Here is a 12518-nt window from a genome sequence, read left to right as displayed (position 1 = left end):
TTGCTTTGACAGAAATCACTGTGCGGTAGTTAGAAACTGCTGCGCGGGGTTTTCTTGCCATGTGCGCGGCCACGCAGCCGCGCACCTTAGAGGGAACAGTGGGCAGAGGTACCACGGGCTGGTCCTTTGCTATTTCCAGGGTAGTCCCATGGGCCACATCTAAGCACCTTAGCACCTTGAATTTGACACCTCTGTCCTACAGTTTTGAGACATAATTACATATATATATCTCACAGTTTTGAGATTTTTTGCATATCCATAGTCATGTAAACTGAATGAATAATATGCTCATTTGATAATTACTCAGCTTTGCAAAATGTTTTCTAGCTGATGAAAACGAAGTGCAAAAGTGACTGGGAAGTTCTTCAGCGTCGCTTTTGGGAAAGTTTGTCCAAGAAGGACAAGAGTAACTTACTGTAATTTTGAAGAGACAAATTTTAAAAAAAGTTTTTGCACTCTGCAAACCTCCCCAAAGCAGCCCAGGTTCTGTCAAAAAAAATTGCATGCATAGCCTTTAGGAGGTTTATAGAGTAAACCCCATGGATTGCAATTGTCAGTGATGTCACAACTATGGATTGCATAAAAATTGGGGGATTACAATCCCCATCATCAATTATAGTGAATGTCATTTAGGTTAAATTGGTGTTGGACTGGATTAAAAAAAATTTTTTTTGCTAAAGTCACCTAGAATAAGAAACCCTCATTTGCAACAATTCCAATAGGAAGGATTTGAGAATGGTTAGTTCAGATTCATAGAATACTTTTGCTTTCCTGAGGCCAAGAGGAATTCCATGCTCACATAGAAAAGCATTTTTGGTGAGCAAAGGACAGTGAGCGTGTAATTCTGAGTGTCTAAATTGTCCACTGTCTCCAATTATACAAACTGAAAGCTTTGGTGGGAGTATAAATGATTTTGGAGTATAAATGAATTCAATAAGCTTTCAGGAAATGCGCTACCTTTTGCTCTAATGGTTGGTTTGTGTAGCTTTAATTGTAGTGCTAAAGCAAAGGTTATGTCTGTGATCACCATATAGTAAGTGCAAAGAATATTTCTCACCTGCATATAGTCATATAGCATTAATTATTAGGATTCATATAGTCCTCTTGTTGAAGACTTGAAGTTATTTCACAGGTTTTTTTTTAACTAAAAGCTTTAGTTAATTAGTAATACTTAAATCATGTCAAAATATTTTTAAACATTGGAAACAAGCCAGTAGACCCTTTGCGATAAGCTGAGATGTTGTTAATTGGTGGCTAGTTGCTAGACTCTTGAAAGCTGAAGTTGAAATGCCTGCCCAGACATGTATTTCGCAGGTGAGTGGGCTGTGTGAATGACCTTGTGAGTCTCACTAATAATGATCTAATCTTAGAGGTTCCATGATAGTTACTGAGATAGAGAACTGGTCTCTTGCGTTAAGCCCTAACCCAATATATTTAATGGTAAATATTCAGGATTTCACACACACCCTAAGACTATTCACTCAGTGAATAGATTAAGACTTGGATACCCACCATAATGTAGGTCATTGAATAATACCATACATCATATTTCCCAGGAGATTAGAACTAAACTGAATGTACCGTATTTTTCAGAGTATAAGATGCACTGGAGTTTAAGACGTACCAAGATTTTGAAGAAGTAATTTAAAACAAAAAGTTTTTGCACTCTGCAGGCCTCCCAAACCCTCTCCATGCCTCAATTTTTGTGAAAAACAGGGCATGCAGAGAGTTTGAGAGGCCTGCAAAGTGCTTCTGGGGATTGGCGGGGGGACACAAAAATGGGCCTGGTTTTTTTGCCAAAAAAAGCGGCATGCGTAGCCTTTAGGAGGCTTGTAGAGTGCAACTACTGCAACGTGCTCTACATGGGGCAGCCCTTGAAGAGCATTCGGAGACTTCAGCTTGTCCAGAATGCAACCGCGCGAGCGATCATGGGTGCACCTCGGTTCACCCACGTAACACCTATCCTCTGCGAGCTGCACTGGCTGCCTATTGGTCTTCAGATACGCTTCAAGGCGCTAGTCGTCACTTATAAAGCCCTTCATGGTATTGGACCTGGGTACTTGAGAGACTGCCTGTTGCCAATTACCTCCAATAGACCGATCAGATCCCACAGACTAGGCCTCCTCCGAATTCCATCCGCCGGCCAATGCCGACTGGCGACTACCCGGAGGAGAGCCTTCTCTGTGGCTGGTCCGACCCTCTGGAACGAGCTCCCCGTGGAGATTCGAACCCTCACCACCCTCCAGGCCTTCTGCAAAGCCCTTAAAACCTGGCTGTTCCGACAGGCCTGGGGCTAAAGAGCTTTTGCCCCCCCCCCTCGAATGGTATGGTTGTTGTGTGCTTTTAAATTGTGTATTGTTCTGTTCGTCTTTTTTATTCCTTATCTGTACCCCCTTCCCTGACTTGGATTGTGAGCCGCCCTGAGTCCCCTTCGGGGAAAAGGGCAGCATATAAATGCAATAAATTCAATTCAATTCCTGGGGGCTGGGGGGACAAAAACGAGCAAGAAACAGTCCACTTTTCACACACTTTTGCCCTCCCCAGCCCCCAACTCTAGAGTTGGGAACGACTAGCACATATGTGCAAGGGGAACCTTTATCTTTATGAACTGAAATGCTGTTCTTTTTTTTTCCTAATAGGTGTCTCACTGTTACCTATTAAAGAAAAAAAAACCATTCTTCCACTGCCTTTTTTTATAAATGTGAAATATTTCCCGTATTTTGTTTTTTTGCCTTTTCTCTGGCTTGAATTCCAGATCTTGCCCTCCCCAGCCTCCCAAACCTTCTGCACATCTATTTTTGTGAAGTAGGCGGGGTTTTGCAAGGCCAAAAATGCTGTATTCAGTATATAAGATGCACCCAGATTTTCACCTTTTGGGGGGAGAAGGTGCGTCTTATACTCTGAAAAATACGGTAGATGCAGTAATGTCCTATTTTCCACAAGTAGTGAGTTGAAAGTGTGTTGTTTTTGGTTAGGGTAGTTTCCTTGTGATGGCTTTTGTAATAAGGAGAAAAGCAAATCTTGTGTAAAACTGAAGTTTGATGGATCTTCAAAGCATGTTGCTTTCCAATTGTTCAAAGTGAAGCATTTTTCCTGGTCCTAGTTCTTCAGTTGTCTTTAGTAATAATTCAGATAAATCATAGAGGAGTTTGGAATTCCTTGCGCACAAACCACTTGCTTTTCTGCTGATTTACATTGTAGCACAAATCTGAACTAATAAAATCTGGATACTTGCCCATCAGCAAGGAAAGATGCATGTTTACGTTAAACATGTTTTGTAATTTATAAATGTGAATTAAAACAATTATTTAACATTTAAATCAGCCTTCCTCGACCAGGTTTCTTCTAGCTTTGAAGATTAGGATGCAAAAAGCAAGTTTATATGCAGTTGATCATAGTGAAAACGACTATTAAGATCACACTGAATTTGGACAAGACAATCCTTTAACTAGAAGGGAGCTGTGCTCCATAAACTGAATAATCGTTATATGTTTCCTTTGTTCAGAGGGCATTGGGGCAGCAAGGAAAGGGCAAGTACTGAAGAAGAAACAACATACTAAATCTGGGGCAGAAATTAAAAAAACAGACTTTCAAGACTAGCTTACATGAAGAGGATGGCAGAAATGGATCAGTCCAGCGACCCAGGTAGAAGGAGCTACTGTTGGGGAGAGTAGCTCCAATGTATTAACACAAGGCTTGTCCGTAGAAATTGAGTGAGAGAAAGAGAATGGTTGCCACTCAAGATTAGACCTCCACTCTTAACCTGAATCCTTAGAGGTCCTGTAATGGGGGCAACCCAACATTTGCAGCCTACAAAGTGTTTGAGATCCCTGTTTGAGCAAAACTAATGTGGCGTTCTGCTCATTCTAATCCTTGCTATCTTGTTGGGTTCTTGGCCCAATAGGGAACCAAGAAGATTCTCTGCAGCTTCTGGAAGGCAAGAGTTAAAATGGAAAGAAAGGGGTTTCTTCCATGGGAATGGAAGAAAATGTCTTCTTTCTAACCAAAAATAATGTGAAGTTAACCCCTTTCCTCTTACTCCACCTTCCATGATTGAGAAGGGCCAATGTTTGTCTAAACAAGGAGTTTGAATATTTTTCCCAAATTTAATGGCAGGCTCGTGTGAGGCCCATTTGGACAATCTCCAATGTTTCCTGATTGCTGCTGATACCGAATGGGTGTCTTCCTTCAGCAGAAACTACAGGGCGACATCAAAACAAGCAACATGGCAGTCAAAAGTTTTATCTGTTTTGTATGTGGCCCAGGATTATATTTGCATATAAAGGAGCAGCATTTCAATTGTGACATGACGATTCTTGTACTGCCTGTTTCGCTTCCTCTGCAGTTGACACTGGGTATATGTGTTCTCTGTTCAATTTAAAATTAAATAAGACATTTTATATTTTATTGGCAATCCAGTAAGGAAGAAAAAGAAAGTGCAAAACCCCGGTTGAAATGAAAGAAAGCTTTTCAAAACTAAAACGTTGGCAACACTTGGTATGAAAAGGCTCCTTTCCAAATAAACACGGGTGAAAGAAAATACTTAGGATTTATAGCACTTCGATATTTATACGATGTTGTAAGTGGCTCATAATTTGTCCCCGGTTAAGTGAAATAGCATAGCAAACAGTGACGAGGTCCTGGAGATTTTCTCTATGAAAGTAGAATGAAAATAAATTTCCTGATTACAGGTAGCTCTAGACTTAACACCACAGTTAGGAACAAAATGTCTGTTTCTTAGTAAGGTGGTGGTTAATTGTCCAATTTTGTGACTTTTTTGCCATTATTGTTAAACAAATCAACTGCAGTTGTTAAGTGAGCCACTTGAAGTGAATTATGAAGGAAATTCGGCTTCTCCAATTCACTTTGCTTGTTGGGAACATGCTGGGAAGTGTGACTCACCAGTGGCCAGTGGAGCTGGCAGCAGATTCAGACAGTGAGGAGGTTGGGGAGGAACATGGGCCAGTCCTGGAGTCTGGGGAAGGCTCTGATGAGGGCTCCGTCGGAGGCAGAAAGGGGGTCAGAGCCGTATGCCAGTTATCAGCTGTCTTTAGAGTCAGACATCAGTGAGGCAGACGAACAGCTGGAGCCTGTTCCCAGTGGGCACATGTGCAGAGTTGCCAGACGAAGAGAACAGCTAAGGAACAAGGGTCGACTTGGTAGTAAGGCCACAGGTGGATGGTGGATGGTGAATGACTCTTCCCATAGGGAATGAAAGGGGAGGGGTGTTTGTAGGAGACAATTAGTTCATTCCTACATTCTTACCAAGCATTGCGGCGTCTGAAAGATATCTGCCTGGCCACTCTCCAAGCCTCAAAAGTTCAATAATTGTGAACTATCTTGAAAGACTGTGGGCCAGGACTTTGCTGGAGAGGAATTCACTGTAAATTAAATAAAAGGGGTTTATCAGGACGAGGACTTGGCTTCATGCTGCTGGGGAAGCCTAGGTCAGACTTGGAGATCACATAACCCCAGGGTGCTTCAGCTGCCATAAATACACGCCAGTTGCCAAGCGCCCGACTTTTGAGCCTGTGAGCCTAGAAAAGCTGCGACATAAGTGTGATGACCGGTCATAAGTCATTTTTTACAGTGCTGTTGTAACTTCAAGGATCTATAAACAAATGGTTGTGAGTCAAGGACTACCTGAATCATAAATCTTAACCTGAATCTTCTTCCTGAACTATAAAATAGATGAAAAAAAATGTAGTTGGTGTCTTGGATTCTTCATCTTCCGGTCTCCAACTGAATGGATTAATTTTTAACACTGGATGCAAAGCTCCTTTTCTGGGCTGTTCCTTACTGAAATTCCAGAATTCCAAGACAGTACACACCCAGGGAAACATATTTGATTTAATTCCAGTAAAAAGAGGGGGGGAAAAGAATGTTTGTTTCATGGTTCATCAACTTGGATCCTTAAGAAGTTTCTCCAAACGGGTTTTGCTTGGTTCCAGTTCTTGGTCTAATAAGAGACGTATCCTGTTTTAATGATCTGGGTAAAACCCCTTCAGCTAGTTTAAGATTATTATTATTATCTTCTTTTATCTTCCAGATGAAACACATCCAGCTCTTTCTAGTCTTTGTTACATAATTTAGATTTATGCCTCCATCCAATCTACTATCCTGGCCATTTCCTGCAATGAAGGTCTTGCTTTTAGCAATCTTTAACAATTGGAAACCACTGTACATCCATCCTCCACAGCCTGTCAACAGGGGACGATAATGAAATTTTAGATTCTCTGGGAGTTTTTTTGGACACAATGCTTCCGCTAATTTAGCTAAAAACCTCTGTCTTTTAGAAGCTGTATTGTACACCTGGCTCATGTTCAGCTTGGGTTCAGTTATGAATGTCCCCTTTGGACATACAGTGCTGGGTTAGGCTCCCTTATCCTTCATCTCAGCCTACAATCTAAATGGATTTGATGCAATCATTGTTTAAAGCTTGAGTATTTGTAAGAATTGGTCATTTCTTACTCCCTTCTGGCTAGCTAGTCTGATCAGCAAGAGAAGCCGCCTTCTAAATTCCATCCTATTTGGAAGCCTAGAACAAGCATATCAGCTTAACAGATTTACAGAGTTGGAAAAGACTTTGTAGGTCATCTAATCCAACCATCACCACCCCCAGCCAAGCAGGAGACCTTACATCATTTCTGACAAATGGCAATCCAGTCTCTTCCTGAAAGACTCCAGTGATGAAGCTCTCACAACTTCTGAAGGCAAAACTGTTCTATTGGTTGATTGTTCTCAGTGTCAGAAAATTTCTCCTTATTTCTAGGTTGAATCTCTCCTTGACCAGTTTCCATCCATTATCCCTTGTCTAGAATTGTCAAAAAGGTCCTCCCATGGCAGATTAGAAGAGCCCCATCCTTATTGTCTTTTCAAAGGGCTCCAAACTCTACTGCAATGCGCTCTACATGGGGCAACCCTTGAAGAGTGTTCGGAGACTCCAGCTGGTCCAGAATGCAGCCGCGCGAGCAATTGTGGGTGCACCCCGGTACACCCATGTTACACCTATCCTCCATGAGCTGCACTGGCTACCTATTGGTCTCCGGATACGCTTCAGGGTGCTAGTTATTACTTATAAAGCCCTACTTGGTATTGGACCTGGGTACTTGAGAGACCGCCTTCTGCCGATTACCTCCTACAGACCCATTCGATCCCACAGATTAGGCCTCCTCCGTATTCCATCTGCCAGCCAATGTCGGCTGGCGACTACTCGGAGGAGGGCCTTCTCTGTGGCTGCCCCGGCCCTTTGGAACGAGCTCCCCGTGGAGATTCGGACCCTCTCCACCCTTCAGGCCTTCCGGACAGCCGTGAAGACCTGGCTATCCCAGCAAGCCTGGGGTTGAGTCCCCCCCCCCCACTCGAATTTGCTGTGTCTGTTGTGCTTTTAAACTGTTTGTATTGTCTGATTGTCCTTGTCTTACTTTTTGTAATTTCCCCTCCCTTGGCGTTGTTCAGCCGCCCTGAGTCCCTTCGGGGAATAGGGCGGCCTACAAATTGAATAAAATCCAAATCCAAATCTAGAAAGTGTACCCTATAAATGAAGCCAGCAGTGACCGTTGCACGTATTAGTATGACTGCCATTTGCCATTTGTTTCAATATTTTCGAGCCGGTTGGCTTTAAGCTTCTGAAGTGGTCATTTTTAGAATCGGGTGCATGGTTGGGGCAATGTGATTGAAAAAAAAATCTTTTGCACAAACTTAAATTCTGCAGCACATAATGTGTGATGGCATTTTTGCAGACTTCATGTCTTGATGTGATTTAGCCTATTGCCCTAAGATAGATAGTGTGGTTGAACTATGATGTTTAAAATCTTGCTTATTACTCTTCACATAACCCAGATATCAAAATTAGAGATGGGTGTTAATCAGAGGAGTGTTTCTTAGGAATTATACATCTGCCCTCACCTTGTTAATTACAACTTAAAGGTTGTTCAAAATGGCGACTCCTGTAATTAGCAGTTCAGCAATTATTGTTACCAAGCTTTGTAGTTGAATAAAGACTTTTATTCTTTTCTCAGATCTTTTCAAGTTGTTGCAATATACTGCATTGCCTCATCTAAACTGGTTCATTGCAAAAATACTTGGATTACCTGATACTTGCACAAAGGAAGCATTGTTAGCAAAGAAAGATGTTGATAAAAAATCTACCTGGAGGATACGTGTTAGGCTAATGAAGAATTATAAAGATAATACAAATAGAGGCTAATTGATTTTAATGCCGTGAGATGTCAGATTTGCCAACGGGAATTTATTTTTATTCAGGTGTAATGGAATTTGGCTGTCTACATACTGCAATGCAAGGGTGTCAAACTCAATTTCATTGAGGGCTGCATCAGGTATGTGTTTGACCTCGGGGGCCATGGTGGGCGTGGTCAGTTTGACACCACTCGTGTTGAGGGTGTCTTGTGTCTGGAATGCTCTGCCAGTGAAAACGAGGCCTCCTTCCGCCCTCTACCCGCAAAAATGGATCTCGGGCAGGGGGCGTGAGCTCCATTTTCACAGGTAGAGGGCGGAAGGAGGCCATCACAACTGAAAATGGAGCCCGTGAGTCATTGGTGGGTTTCAAATCCCGTTCCACCCGATACCGTTGGAACGGGGACGGCAGTGTCCTCATGGACGTGCACATGCATCTTAGCTTCTCCGCGATGCTCCAGCTACTACGTGGAGGGTCACACAGGCGCTGTACACACCATGTGCCTGTACAGCAGCGCAGAAGTCTTTAAACACCGGTAAGGAGCTCAGGCGGGCGGGTGGGCCCTCCAGAGCACTGTACCGGAATGGTATCCAGTGCTCCGGGCTGGATCTGGTACACACATACGAGGGCATACCGCCTGCAACCCACCACTGCTGTGAGGGCTGTATGTGGTCCTCCCAAGCTCCATTTTCTCTGGCAGAGGCACCGCGGGGTGGTCCTTTGCTGTTTCTAGACCAGCCCTGCGGGCCAGATCTAAATTCCCCATGGGCCACATCCAGCTCCCGGGCCTTGAGTTTGACACCCCTGCTGTAATGCGACAGGCACCAAACTCTCCAAGAATTGGGAAATTTAGGATTTAAAAATAGGTAATAGTGTTCTGACTTAGGTTTCCCAAGAGCATGAAGCAAACTCCTGGCCCAACCAAAACCCCTTGTATTAATTTAAAGTATTTCAAGGGAGAATTTACAGTCACAGACCTTATCTGGCTTGGAGAGCTGCCAGGCCGATATCTGCAAAACTTGGCAAGGAGTCTCGGAGAGTCACGAGCCAATTAAGTGAACTAATTGTCTCCTGCAAACTCCACTCCCCTTTCACTCCTCTTTTATTTCCTCTGGGAGGGGACATTCATCGTCCACCTGTGGCCTTACTCCCAAGTTGACCCCTGTTCTTTAGCTGTTCCCTTTGTCTGCCAACTCACTGGGAACATGCTCCAGCTGTTTGTCTGCCTCACTGATTCTGAGGGCAGCTGATAACTGGCATACGGCTCACCCCCCCTCTCTTCCTCCAACACAGAGCCCTCATCAGAGCCTTCCTCGGACTCCAGGACTGGTCCACGTTCCTCCCCAACCTCCTCACTGTCCGAATCTGCTACCAGCTCCGCTGGTGGGCCACAGCAAATAGTTTATATGAGCCATGGTGGCACAGTGTCATAGTGCAGGCTATTTCTGCTGACTGCTGATTGCCAACAGTTCGGCACTTTGAATTTCACCAGGTTCAAAGTTGACTCCGCCTTCCATCCTTCCGAGGTTGGTAAAATTAGGACCTAGATTGTTAGAGGCAATAGGCTGACTCTGTAAACCGCTTAGAGAGGGCTGGAAAGCACTATGAAGCGGTATATAAGTCTAACTGCTATTGCTATTGTTATATTTTGGGGGTCAAATGTGCTTTTTTTTTTTGCACCCACCAGACTTCACTGATTGATGTGATTTGTCAGCCCTTTGAATTTTTAATGTTTTCTATACTAGACCTTGCCTTCCCTTCAAGCAGAAGTAACAGCTTCCCTTTTTTTAATCTTCACATTTTCAAAGCACAACTCCACTTCACACCAAGAATTGTTTTTCAATATGTATTTACACTTTATGCTTGTATTTTAAAAGATGGGGCAGAGTTCTACATTCATACAGATTTCTTAGGAAGGGCAAAGCAGTCTTCTGTAACCCTGGGGTTGAAGTGTTGGAATTGGTTAATAATATATTATCAAAAAGTTTGGGGGACAGCGACCCAACAAATTTGGATGGTGTTGGACGATTAGAGGAGATGGATGTATGACGACATCTATGAAAAGAGAAAAAGGCTCGTATTAGAAGCCTTTTTATAAGACACACCATCCCAAAGGTAAAACTAATTGTAATATTCAGTGCCTTTGATTAATACTTCAATGCCTTTGATTAATACATCACTCCAGAGTGTTTAATAAAACATAATAGAATTCACACATCCTGCTAAATCAAAACCAAACCATATCATGACTTAATACAATATGTGAGCCTAGAAATTTGGTTATGATTTAGTGGGATGGGTGAATGTGTGGAGTCCTTGAAGCACCCATTTTCATGACTGATAAAGCTGCTATTCTCTCTTACAATTGGTCAAAATCAGCATAAATCATTTATGGTACTTTCTGGCCCAAAAGTTCTATTCTGAAAGGGGAAACCCCAAAATAAATGTAATACCCTTTGAAGTAATATCATCATCATCATCCTCTTTTCATTCCTCATAATCTCTTGTGGGGTGGAGTCTGGGTAACTGAATGGAGCTGAGTGTTTACTGGCCGGATGCCCTTCCTGTCACCAATGCAGAATTCTATTCAGCAGATATATTCTTTATATATGCCCAGAGAGAGAGAAATATCTGCCTCTACCTAGGATCGAACTCCCAGCCTCCTGATTGTGAGGCAAGAGCTCCACCTCTAGGCCACTGCACTGCCCACACTTTGAAATCGCCATATTTTTTGGAGTATAAAATGCATCTTTCCCACTCTAAAAGAGCGTGGAAATGTTGGTGCATCTTATACACTGAATAAAGCCATTTTTGGCCTCCCAAAGCCCCGCCCCAACATTTCATTTTTGCGAAAAATGAGTTGTTTTTTGCAAAAATTGAGGGTTTTTTTTGCCTTCCCTTAGCCCCCAGCAGCTCTCTGCAGGCTTCAGCAGGACTGGGGCAAAAATGCCCCGTTTTTGTGAAAAATGGATGAAAAACTAGCTGTTTTTCGCAAAAACAGAGTTTTTTGCCTTCCCTCAGCCCCCAGTAGCCCTCTGTGGGCTTCAGCAGGACTGGGGCAAAGATGCCCCATTTGGGCAAAAAACGTGCTGTTTTTCACAAAAACGGAGGCTTTTTTGCCTTCCCTCAGCCCCAGCAGTCCTCTGCAGGCTTTAGCAGGGCTGGGGCCAGTGCCGGATTTAGATGAAAAGAGGCCCTAGGCTATTCCACTTATGAGGCCCTTTCACCTCCCATTTTTAAGTTTGTAAATTACATGAGAGACAATAAAATACATCATTACTGTGATATATATCAATATATATCAATATATATAGCTGGCCTCCCGACGGAGGGCGGCTGTGCTCTGCGGCAAAGGCAGCAAGGCCAGCCGCCTCCCCTGCTGCGCTCAGCTGCCCGACTCGGCCCCCTCACCCTCACCTGCCTGGCCACTGCTGGGTTCCGCGTTGACGGGATGGCTACTGGGAGTGGCCGCGCCTTTCGCCTGACTGCCGGTGCCGGGAAGGTGGGTGGGCTCCCCAACTGCCGCGGCGCTGGAACGATCTTAACCAATACATTTTTATGTTTGTTTATTAGTCATAAGCGTAGAATTTCTCCTTATTTTCGGTTCAGTGTTTTAGTGTTCACTGTTTTTAGAATAGTGTAATTTTAATTTTGCTAACAATTTGAATGTAGGCCCCTCTTGATCTTGAGGCCCTAGGCTGAAGCCTAGTTAGCCTATAGGAAAATCCGGCCCTGGCTGGGGCAAGGCAAAATCGGGCGTTTTTGCCTAGCCCCAGCCCTGCTGAAGCCTGTAGAGGGTTGCTGAGGGCTGAGCGGGAAGGCAAACACTTTTTATTTTACTTACCTCTTTGAAATCGTGGTGCGACTTATAGTCCGAAAAATATGTCCCCTACAAAAGAGGGTGGGGAGGAAGCACAATACTGAGTCCTACCCCTGCCCAATTCTGTCCACCAACATTAAGTATAAAAGCATGGCTATTTCTCACTTTATGGCTTCACGTGGTGCAAGAACCCAGCCAATTAATCAACAAAGAATGCGGTTTAGTGTAGGTGAACGAGCATAACGTCATAACTGACATTCGATTGTGCTAATGCTCTTCAGTCCTTCTGTGACTCTAATCGTAGCATGGGGAGGGCATTGTTTATTGATTGCAAACAGCTAAGAATGTTGACTTCTCAAAAACTTTGATATCTGTGAATAAGCACCTGGATGCTTACTAAAGTCCCCGGTCAGAGCCCATAAATTGAATGCATTATTCATGCAATGTGCGGACGATCTCTGCCTGCCTATATATTAGAGATCTTGTCCATTAACTGGAGAA

This window comes from Thamnophis sirtalis, unplaced genomic scaffold (genome assembly GCF_051295495.1).
Source record: "Thamnophis sirtalis isolate CommonGarterSnake01/CBP01778 unplaced genomic scaffold, rThaSir2_p1.2 scaffold_5, whole genome shotgun sequence".
Lineage (NCBI taxonomy): Eukaryota > Metazoa > Chordata > Lepidosauria > Squamata > Natricidae > Thamnophis > Thamnophis sirtalis.
This window is presented reverse-complemented; position numbering follows the sequence as displayed.